This window comes from Rhinopithecus bieti, unplaced genomic scaffold, assembly GCF_001698545.2.
Source record: "Rhinopithecus bieti isolate Rb0 unplaced genomic scaffold, ASM169854v2 scaffold_29349, whole genome shotgun sequence".
NCBI lineage: Eukaryota > Metazoa > Chordata > Mammalia > Primates > Cercopithecidae > Rhinopithecus > Rhinopithecus bieti.
This window is the reverse complement of record NW_016812802.1, coordinates 26,764-38,986: the sequence shown is the minus strand read 5'-3', so window position 1 is coordinate 38,986 and position 12,223 is coordinate 26,764. Positions and strand designations below refer to the sequence as shown.

At 41.8% G+C, this 12,223-nt stretch overlaps 1 pseudogene; it reads left to right on the top strand.

Annotated features, from left to right (window-relative positions):
* The first annotated feature begins 9,595 nt into the window (after positions 1-9,595).
* Positions 9,596-9,918, top strand: LOC108511988 (10 kDa heat shock protein, mitochondrial pseudogene; annotated as a pseudogene).
* Positions 9,919-12,223: the final 2,305 nt, after the last annotated feature.

Below are 12,223 nucleotides of genomic sequence, written 5' to 3'. Positions count from 1 at the left end.
CAGTTGATCGAGTCGGTGACTGAAGCTTGTGCATTTGTCACGTATTTCTCGTGTCATGGTTTTTATCTCTGTCAGTTCATTTATGGCCTTCTCTGCATTGATTATTCTAGTTATCCATTCTTCCATTCTTTTTTCAAGATTTTTAGTTTCTTTGCGCTAGGTATGTAATTCCTCCTTTAGCTCTGAGAAGTTTGATGGACTGAAGCCTTCTTCTCTCAACTCATCAAAGTCATTCTCTGTCCAGCTTTGATCCGTTGCTGGCGATGAGCTGCATTCCTTTGGAGGGGGAGATGCACTCTTATTTTTTGAATTTCCAGCTTTTCTGCCCTGCTTTTTCCCCATCTTTGTGGTTTTATCTGCCTCTGGTCTTTGATGATGGTGATGTACTGATGGGGTTTTGATGTGGGTGTCTTTCCTGTTTCTTAGTTTTCCTTCTAACAGTCAGGACCCTCAGTTGTAGGTCTGTTGGAGATTGTTTGAGGTCCACTCCAGACCCTGTTTGCCTGGGTATCAGCAGTAGAGGCTGCAGAAGATAGAATATTGCTGAACAGTGAGTGTACCTGTCTGATTCTTGCTTTGGAAGCTTTGTCTCAGGGGTGTACCCTGCCGTGTGAGGTGTGGGGTGTCAGTCTGCACCTAGTGGGGGATGTATCCCAGTTATGCTACTCAGGGGTCAGGGACCCACTTGAGCAGGCAGTCTGTCAGTTCTCAGATCTCAACCTCCGTGTTGGGAGATCCACTGCTCTCTTCAAAGCTGTCAGACAGGGTCGTCTGCATCTGCAGACGTTTCTGCTGCTTTTTGTTTAGCTGTGCCTTGTCCCCAGAGGTGTAGTCTACAGAGACAGGTAGGCCTCCTTGAGCTGCTGTGGGCTCCACCCAGTTCGAGCTTCCCAGCGGCTTTGTTTACCCACTTAAGCGTCAGCAATGGTGGGCGCCCCTCCCCCAGTCTCGCTGCTGCCTTGCAGTTAGATGGCAGACTGCTGTGCTAGCAATAATGAGGGAGGCTCCGTGGGCGTGGGACCCTCCCTGCCAGGTGTGGGATATAATCTCCTGGTGCGCCATTTGCTAAGACCCTTGGTAAAGTGCAGTATTGGGGTGGGAGTTACCCAGTTTTCCAGGTGTTGTGTGTCTCAGTTCCCCTGGCTAGGAAAAGGGATTCCCTTCCCCTTGCGCTACCCAGGTGAGGCGATGCCTCGCCCTGCTTCAGCTCTCACTGGTCGGGCTGCAGCAGCTGACCAGCACCGATTATCTGGCACTCCCTAGTGAGATGAACCCAGTACCTTAGTTGAAAATGCAGAAATCACCCATCGTCTGTGTCACTCGCCCTGGGAGCTGGAGACTGGAGCTGTTCCTATTCGGCCATCTTGCTCCACCCCACCTTCAGGGAGTTTTAAGTCAACTTAACCAAAACCACCAACTTCTCTCCCCCAGCTCCACAGGACTGTTCCTGTCCAAAAACCCATGTTCCAAGCTGCCTGGTGGGAGGTAACAATAACAATAATCAGCAGCGACAGTGATATTCTGAGTGCTTATTGAGTGCTTACTGTACATCATTATTGAGTGATTACTGTGGATCATTATGGAGTGCTTATGGTATATCAGGTCCTATACTAAATACATTACACTAAAACCCTGTGCAGTATATTCTATTATTGTCTTCATCTTGGAAAAGAGGAAACTGAAGATCAGAGAGCTCAGATTATCCTCCCGATGTAACAAAGCAGGTAATAAAAGAAGCTGGGATTTAGACCTGCTTTTATGTGGCTACAAGGCACATTCTGTTAACTCCAAAAGTCATAAACGCAAGACCATAGGCCTAAGTGGCCACTGTCTCTGTTTTGTTGGACCTACATAGTAGGTTGGGGTTTTTTTTTTTTTTTTTAATTAAATTGCCAATATGTAAGAATGTCTGTTGCACCAAATACAACCTGGATTTTTAGTTTCTCTTGAAAATAACCAGATCTGTTAGCTTAGAGCCCACAATTCTTCCTAGACATAATTGGCTGGAGCTGAATCCAGGTGCTCTATTATAGTTTGCCCCAATCCCCACCACTCCTTATTGTTTTACACGAGCCCTGCTTCATTCATTTGTTTTACCTCCCTGGCCCCTGGGAGGGTTTGAGTTTGCTACTCTCTGTCACCCATGATGCCAGATCTCCTCTTATAACTGAGAGCACTTCTCCCACCAGGGAAGACAGCAACAGCAGCATTTAGATAACATGGTTGGTAATAACGTGGTGATGCTTCATATTTTACAAAGCAGTCCTGCATTCATTATCTTATTTAATTTTCAAAACAATAACCATTTCCTGGGCAACTGATCTGGGCCAAAGTCAGTTGCCAAGCACAGGAGGGGCAGAGAAGAATACAGAATAATCTCAGTGTTCCAAAAGCACACAGCCCTGCAATGAAGACAACCCACTGAAAGGAAAGCCCTGCATGGTCACAGAAGACATTGTTACCCAGCACAGGGAGAGCCAGCGAGAGAGTAACTAGCAGCCCAGGTATTTTAGACTGTTTGGGCTAAAACAAAGTACAGGCATACCTCAGAGATAGTGTGGGTTCATTTCCAGGCCACTGCAATAAAGCAAATAATGCAATAGAGCAAGTCACACGAGATTCTTTGGTTTCCCAGTGCATATAAAAGTTATGTTTACACTATACTATAGTCCATTAAGAATGCAATTCCATTATGCCTTTAAAAAAAATGTACACACCTTAATTTTAAAATGCCTTATTGCTAAAAATTGCTAACAATCATGTGAGCCTTCAGTGAGTAGTAATCCTTTTGCTGGTGGAGGGTCTTGCCTCAATGTTGATGAGTCCTGATTGATCTGGGTGGTGATTGCTGAAGGTTGAGATGACTGTGGCAATTTTTCTAAATAAGACAACAATGATATTTGTCACATAAATTCACTCTTCGTTTCATGAAAGATTTCTCTGTAGCATGTGACGCTGCTTGACAGCATTTTACCCACAGTAGAACTTCTTTCAAAATCTGAGTCAGTCCTCTCAAATCCTGCCAGTTGCTTTATCTACTAAGTTTATGGAACATTCTAAATGCTTTATTGTCGTCTCAACAAAGTTGACAGTATCCTCACCAGGAGTGGATTCCATTTTAAGAAACCACTTTCTTTGGTCATCCATAAGAAGCAACTTTTCATCCTCTAAAGTTTTATTGTGAGATTGTAGCAATTCAGTCACATCTTCAGGCTCCACTTCCAACTCTAGTTCTCTTGCTATTTTCACCACATCTGCAGTGACTTCCTCCACTGAAGTCTTGAACCCCCTCAAAAATTATCCATGTGGGAAGAAATTAACTTTTTCTAAGTTCCTCCTAAAGTTGATATTTGACCTTCTCCAGTGAATCACAGGTGTTCTTAATGACATTTAGAATGATAAATCCTGGCTGGGTGCGGTGGCTCATGCCCGTAATCCCAGGACTTTGGGAGGCCAAGGAAGGTGGATCACTTAATGTCGGGAGTTCGAGCCCAGCCTGGCCAACATGGTGAAACCCCGTCTCTACTAAAAATACAAAAATTAGCCAGGCGTGGTGGTGCACACCTGTAATTACAGCTACTCTGGAGGCTGAGGTTGGAGAATTGCTTGAACTTGGGAGGTGGAGGCTGCAGTAAGCTGAGATGGCACCATTGCACCCTGGCCTGGGTGACAGAGCAAGACTCCGCCTCAAAAAAAAAAAAAAAAGGTGAATCCTTTCCAGAAGGTTTTCAATTGACTTTCCCAGACACATCAGAGGAATCACTATCTATGACAACAATAGTCTTATAAAATGTATTTCTTAAATAATAAGACTTAGAAGTCTTTGGTCCATGGGTTGCAAAGTAGATCCTATGGTAGCAGGCATGAAAACAACATTAATCTCTTTGTGCATCTCTACCAGAGCTTTTGGGTGACCAAGTGCTCTGTCAATGAGCAGTAATATTTTAAAAGGAATGTTTTTAGCAGGAGGTCTCAACAGTGGCTTAAAATATTCAGTAAACCTGGCTGTAAAAAGATGTGTTGTCATCCAGGTTTTGTTGTTCCATGTATACAGCAAAGGCAGAGTAGATTTAGTATTAATTCTTAAGAGGCCTAGGATTTTTTGAATGATAAATGAGCTTTGGCTTCAACTTAAAGTTACCAGCTGCATTAACCCCTAACAAGTAAGTCAGTCTGTCCTTTGAAGCTTTGAAGCCAGGCATTGACTTCTCCTCCTTAGCTATGAGTGTCCTATATGGCATCTTCTTCCAATAGAAGGCTGTTTCTTTTTTTTTTTTTTTTTTTTTTGAGACGGAGTCTACGCTCTGTCGCCCGGATTGGAGTGCGTGGACGAGATCTCGGCTCACTGCAAGCCCTCGCCTCCCGGGTTTACGCCCTTCTCCTGCCTCAGGCTCCCGAGCCTAGGCTGCCGGCACTACAGGCGCCGCCCCACCTCGGCCCGGGCTAGTTTTTTGTATTTTTAGTAGGAGCAGCGGCTATTCACCATGTTAGCCAGGATGGCCGTCTCGATCTCCTGACCTCGGTGATCCGCCCGGTCTCGGCTCCCAAGTGCTGGCCGATTACGAGGCCTTGAGCCACCGGCTTGAGCCACCGCGCCCGGCAAGGCTGTTTCAACTACATTGAAAACCTGTTGTTTAGTGTGGCCACCTTCATCAATGATCTTAGCTAGAGCATCTGGGTAATTTGCTGCAGCTTCTCCATCAGCACTTGCTGCTTCATCTTATACTTTTATGTTATGGAGATGGCTTCTTTCCTTAAACCTAAAGAACTAACTTCTGCTAGCTTCAAACTTTTCTTCTGTAGCTTCCTCATCTCTCTCAGTCTTGATAGAGCTGAAGAGAGTTAGAGCCTTGCTCTGGATTCGGCTTTGGCTTAAGGGAATGTTGTGGCTGTTTGATATTCTATCCAGACCACTAAAACTTTCTTCAAATCAGCAATAAGGTTGTTTCACTTTCTTATTGTTCATGTGCTCAGTGGAGTAGAACTTTTAATTTACTTCAAGAACCTTGCCTTTGCATTCACAACTTGACTGTTTGGCTCAAGAGGCCTAGCTTCTGGCCTGTCTTGGCTTTTGACATGCCTTCTAAGCTTAATCATTTCTAGCTTTTGATTTAAAGTGACAGATATGCAACGCTTTTTTTATTTGAACACTTACAGGCTGTTGTAAGGTTATTAATGGGCCTAATTTCAATATTGTTTTGTCTCAGGAAATAGGAAGAGCTGAGGAGGAGGAGAGAGACCAGAGAATGTCTGGTTGAGAGGAGTCAGAACACATACAACTTTTATTGATTAAGTTTGCCTTCTTATATGGGTGGGGTTCACGGTGCCCAAAAACAATTACAATAGTTTTATCAAAGATCACTTATTATAGGTCATTATATATATTATATTATATATACATAATGAAAAAGTTTGAAATATTGCAAGAATTACCAAAATTTTACATAGAGACAAAAGTAAAACACGCTATTGGGAAAATGGGGCTGTTAGACTTGCTTGATGCTCACAAGAGTTGCCACAAACCTTCAATTTGTAGGAAGTACAATAATCTGTGAAGTGCAATAAAGAGACATGCAATAAAATGAGGTATGGCTGTGACAGACTAGGAGGATTATAAACAACAGAAATTTATTTATCAGAATTCTGGTGGTTGGAAGTCCAAGATCAAGGTGCCAGTAAGGTCAGATAGGGATGAGGGCTTTCTTTAGCTGATGACTGATGACTTCTTGTTTTATCCTCACACAGTGAAAAGAGGACACAAGAGAGTTCTCTGGAGCCCTTTTTATAAGGACATTATTCCCATTCATGAGGTCTCCATCTTCAAAACCTAATTGCCTCTGGAAGGCCCTGCCTCCTAATGCCATCACATTAGGCATTAGGATTTCAACATGTGAATTTGGCAGGAAGGAACATAAGCATTCAGTCCATAACATCAGAGAAGCTAAAATGCTTCTGAAGGTGATATTCCTGATGCACCCTGAGGGATGAACAGGACTGTGCAAGGAGAAGGATGGGCATACTCCTAGCAAAGGAACAGACAAGAAGTCAGTGCTCTGCATTTCCAAGACATGAGCTGCTCTTAGGACCAAGATCGAAATCCTTGGCAGAGCTTTCAGGGGTGATATGGTTTGGATTTGTGTCCCTGCCCAAACCTCATGTTGAAATGTAATCCCCATTTGGAGGTAGGCCTGGTGATTGGGTCATGGGAGCAGATTTATTTTTCTGTGCTGTTCTCATGATAGTGAGTGACTGCTCATGAGAGCTGGTTGTTTAAAAGCGTGTGGCCCCTCCCCGTTCTCTCTCTTCCTCCTGCTCTGACCATGTAAGACATGCCTGCTTCCCCTTTGCCTTCCACCTTGATTGTAAGTTTTCTGAGGCCATGCTTCCTGTACAGCCTGCAGAACTGTGAGCGAATTAAACCTCTTTTCTTTATAAAGTATCCAGTCTCAGGTATTTCTTTATAGCAGTGCAAAAACAGACTAATACAAGAGTTTTGATAATATGGTCTCTGCCCACTTCTCCAAATTCATCTCACTCCTTCTCCCTTGCTCAGAACACGAGCTTCCACCTGACCTGGGAACTTTGCATGTACTGTTTCCTTTTGCTGGATGTCTTTCCCTGTCATTCTGAACTCTCATCCTAAACATCATTTCTTTAGGAAACTTGTCCCTAGTGCCTCTAACCAGGTCAGTTCTATCATACTCAGGAACTTTTCTTCGCAAAATAAGTCACAGTTTATAATGACATTTTTGTGGGACGATTGGATCAAAGTCTGTGTTCCTCTGTGACAGACTGAAAAACTGCCCCCAATTCTTTATCTTTCCCTTTGCCTGCACCTTTTGCCATGTGGTTTTGCAATCTCCATCCCGTAACTTTGATCTCAGCCATATGAGTTGCTTTAGCTGATGGAATGAGGGTGGAAGTAATGGTGTGCCATTTCTGAATCTAGAACTTAAGAGGCCTTTTGTGCTTCTGCCATCACCATGAGAAGTACATGCCCAGCTAGTCCTCTGACACAAGGAGGACAAAAGTTGTGTCGATCAGGCCCAGACTCACCCTGCAATTTAGAATGCCCCACTGAGCCCAGCTAGATCAGTCATACCCTAGCCAACCACAGAGGCATGAGCAAAACCAATGCTTATTGCTGCATGCTACTAAAATATTGGAGTTGTTTGTTATACTACAATAGCTGACTGATACACCCCCGCCATATACTAAGCTTCGTTTAAGCAAGAATCAAGTGTTTGTTCACATTGAATCCTTATCACCTTACACATAGTGGACCCTTAATACATATTTGCTGAATTAATGAATGATTAGCGGACCAGGTTACACTAGCAGCCAGAAAGCCCTGCACTATCAGGGGACCACTGTGGTTTCACAAAGTGAAGTGTACCTCTAGTCAGTCAGAGTGGTCCAATCTTCTAGGACATAAGCAAAGAAGAAATGGGGAGATTGGGAAAGGCATTAGGGGGAGGGATAAAGAGAGGTTGGCAAATGGATACAAACATACAGTTAGATGTTAGATGGAAGGAATAAGTTCTAATGTTTGATAGCAGAGTAAGGTGACTATAGCTAACAATAATATATCATATATTTCAATATAGCTAGAAGAGAGGGCTTGAAGTGTTTCCATAACATAGGGATGATAAATACTCGAGGTGATGGACACCCCAAATACCCTGACTTGATCATTACACAGTCTGTGTAACAAATATAATAAATTATCACATGTATCCCATAAATGTGTACAAATATTTGTATCATTAAAAAAAGAAATGGATGGAAACTTTCAGCCTGCTTGTCCCCAAGACCTCTGCCTCCAGAACTTCAAGGCTTGGTGAAGAGGCCTATAGCAGAATAAGTGATTAGACCTTTGGAGATATTAGGACATCCCTATAGCCATCAAAGTGTATCTATCAATCAACGGCCTGAGTCTTACTTGGCACCTAGGAAGTATCTCCCATGCTGCTTATTTTTATTTGGATTAACTCAGAGACACCAGGAATAAATTGATAACGATAATGATGACAGATACATTTAATAACATAAAAAAAAAAATGTGTGTGCTGGCCACTGTGCTATACCAGATTATCTACTTTAATTCCCTACAACAATTAAATGGAGTGTGTTCTGTTTTACAGATGAGGAACCTGAGGTTGAAAGAGGTTTGGTACCATGTGCCAAAACACGAAGCTAGCAAAGAGAGCCTGAAAGAGGTATGGTACCCTGTACCAAAGCATGAAGCTAGCAAAGATTTAAGAGAATTCAAAACCAGGTAGTCCGAGTTCAGAGCTCATGCCCCTAATCACTGAGCTATGGCCTGAGCAGTAACTCAGAAGTTTCAAGACTCAGTCCCAGCTCCAGCCCATATGAACTCAGGTAAGGCTTTTCCTCTCACTGAGCATGGTTACTTTCTTGGTAAAGATGTCTGAAGGACTTTCCAGCTCTGGCTGCTCCTGACCTGTGGCTTGAGCTACCCTTCCTCATTTCTCTCATGTACCCCCAGCTGCCATCTCCCAAGAATGTCCTTTTGGGGCACTTTTACCAGGCATCAACCTTCTCAGATCCAGCCACCAGCAATTGTCACTGCTTTTCCTGGAGGCAGGTGTGCAGTACATATTGAAAGTCTTAATGATGCTCATAACATTTCCCTTAAAGAAAGATCAAAAGTGAGCACAAGGGCTTATAGGCAGAAATGTTCACAGGGGCATTATTTATCATAAGGGAAGCCCAGAAATAACCTAAATATCCATCCTTAGTGGATTGGTTAAATAAATTGCAGCACATAACTCAACAGGAGTACCATGGAGCCTTTTAAAAATATAAAATGGCTCATTTGCCATGTTATGCATCACAGCGTTATTCAAAGGGCAAAATATGGAGGAAAATATTCAAATGTCTGTCAATACTGAATTGGTTAAATAAATTGTAGTATGTTCATACAGTAGACTACTGCAGAGTGGTACAAAGAAATGAGAAAGTTCTCTATATATTTAATATAGAAAATTCTCCCAGATACTTTGTTAAGTGAAAAAACGAGGTGAGGAACAGTGTTTATAGCATGCAATATTTTGCAGAAAAATAAAAACATATGTGTATATTTCTTTATATAATCATGAGATTCTGGAAAGAGACTCAAGAAAGAACAAGTTATTGGTAGGAGGACTGGTCAGATGGGGCACAAAGGTTAAAGGAAACTCTTTACTATAAACCCATATATATATAATTTTATTTTAAGTTCAGGGATACATGTGCAGGACGTGCAGGTTTGTTACATAGGTAAACGTGTGTCATGGTGGTTTGCTGCACCTATCAACCCCTCACTTAAGTATTAAGCCCCACATGCATTAGCTATTTATCCTGATGCTCTTCCTCCCCCAACACCGCCCATCAAGCCCAGGGGTGTGTTGTTCCCGTCCCTGTGTCCTCGTGTTCTCGTCGTTCAGCTCCCACTTGTAAGTGAGAACATGCGATGTTTGGTTTTCTGTTCCTGAATTAGTTTACTGACGATAAAGGCTCAAGCTCCGGTTTTTTCACGTGTCGCCAGGGCCGGACCACGAGTCTCTCCTTGCGGCACTATGCTACACCAGAGTACGAGTCTGAGGCGGAGGGAGTCATGGCAGGACAAGCGTTTAGAAAGTTTCTTCCACTCTTTGACCGAGTATTGGTTGAAAGGAGTGCTGCTGAAACTAACCAAAGAAGGCATTATGCTTCCAGAAAAATCTCAAGGAAAAATACTGCAAGCAACAGTAGTCGCTGTTGGATTGGGTTCTAAAGGAAAGGGTGGAGAGATTCAACCAGTTAGCATGAGATAAAGTTCTTCTGCCAGAATATGGAGGCACCAAAGTAGTTCTAGATGACAAGGATTCTTTCCTATTTAGAGATGGTGACATTCTTGGAAAGTACATAGACTGAAATAAGTCACTGTTGAAATGGCATCAACATGAAGCTGCCCATTCCACTGAAGTGCTGAAATCTTTCATCATGTAAATAATTTCCATATTTCTCTTTTATTATAAACTAATGATAACTAATGACCAAAAAAAGGCTTCAAGCTCCATCCATGTCCCTGCAAAGGACATGATCTTCTTCCTTTTTATGGCCACATAGTATTCCATGGTGTGTATGTACCACATTTTCTTTATCCAGTCTATCATTGATGGGCATTTGGGTTTATTCCATATCTTTACTATTGTGAATAGTACTGCAGTGAACATACATGTGCATGTATCTTTATAACAAAATGATTTATATTCCTTTGGGTATATACCCAGTAATGGGATTGCTGTGTCAAATGGTATTTCTGGTTCTAGGTCTTTGAGGAATCACCACACTGTCTTTCACAATGGTTGAACTAATTTACATTCCCACCAACCTGTTCATATATTTTTAACCTCATGAATGTATTACCTACTTATAAAATTAAACTTTTAAAAGCCTTAATAATGTTGTAGAAATATGTTGAACTGTGGAGGAAAAGCTTATAATATATTGTTAAAAGGAAAAAGTATTTTATACAAGAGAATGAACAGTGACCTTAAGCAAGTCACATTTCTCTGAACCTGTTTTTTAATCTGTAAAATGAAAAAAAAAAAAAAAAGCACCTACTTCACAAAGTCATGAGAATAAATGAGACCAAAGTGGGAAACACACATGTTAATAAAACACATAGCTAACACTAAATAAATATAGCTATTAATGATCACATAAAACAGTGCTGGAATTACATGATTGCACATGTGGTTATCTCTAGGTGACAGGATAGAGGTGGTTTTTAGTTTTGCTTTTCGTGCTTTTCTAGATTTTCCAATTTTGCCATAAAGAAAACACATTCCTTCAAGTCTGTAATCCCAGTACTTTGGGATGCCAAGGCAGGAGGATCACTTGAGCACAGGAGTTCGAGGCTGCAATGAGCTACGATCATGCCAATGCAATCCAGCCTGGGTGAAAGAGTGAGACACTGTCTCAAAAGGAAGGGACGGAGGGAGGAAGGGAGGGAGGAAGGAAGGAAGGAAGGAAGGAAGGAAGGAAGGAAGGAAGGAAGGAAGGAAGGAAGGGGAGAGAGAAAGAAAGAAAGAGGGAAAGAAAGAAAGAGAAGGAAAGAAAGAAAGAGAAAGAGAGAGAGAAAGAATAAAGAAAGAAAGAGGGAGGGAGGGAAGGAGGGAGGGAAAGAAAGAGAAAGAGAGAAAGAAAAGAAAGAGGGAGGGAGGGAAGGAGGGAGGGAAAGAAAGAGAAAGAAAGAAAGGAAGGAAGGAAGGGAGAGAGAGAGGGAGGGAGGGAGGGAGGGAGGGAGGGAAAGAAAGAAAGAAAGAAAAGAAAGAAAGAAAGAAAGAAAGGAAGGAAGGAAGGAAGGGAGAGAGAGAGGGAGGGAGGGAGGGAGGGAGGGAGGGAAAGAAAGAAAGAAAGAAAAGAAAGAAAGAAAGAAAGAAAGAAAGAAAGAAAGAAAGAAAGAAAGAGAAAGAGAAAGAAAGAAAGAGAGAAAGAAAGAAAGAGATTCCTTTTGTAACAACCAGAAAAAAATAGAAATGTTACTTGTAAAGTGATAGAGAGCAATATTTAAAGTACCTTTTAGGAATTCTAGCCAAACCAATAAGGCAAAAGAAAGAAACAAAAGGCATTCAAATCGGAAATGAAGTCAAACTTCTCTCTTCACTGATTATATGATTCTACACCCAGAAAACCCTAAAGACTCTGCAGAAAATTTCTGGAACTGATAAAAGACTTCAGTAAAGTTTTGGGATACAAAATCAACATACAAATATTAGTAGCATTTCTATACACCAATAACATTCAAGTTGGGAGTCAAATAAAGAGCACAATCCCATTTACAATAGACACACACACTAAAAAAATACCTAAGACTATAGCTAATCAAGGAGGCGGAACATCTCTCTGAGGAGAACTAAAAACACTGCTAAAAGAAATCAGAGATGACACAAACAAACGGAAAAACATTCCATGCTCATGGATTGGAAGAATCAATATCACTAAAATGTGCACACTGCCCTAAACAATCTACAGGTTCAATACTATTCCTATCAAACTACCAATGTCATTTTTTAGAGAACTGGAAACAACAATTCTAAAATTCATATGGAACCAAAAAACAGCCTGAATAGCGAAAGCAAAATCCCAAGTAAATCCAGAGACATCATGTAACTCAACTTCAAAGTATACTATAAGGCTACAGTAACCAAAACAGCATGGTACTGGTACAAAA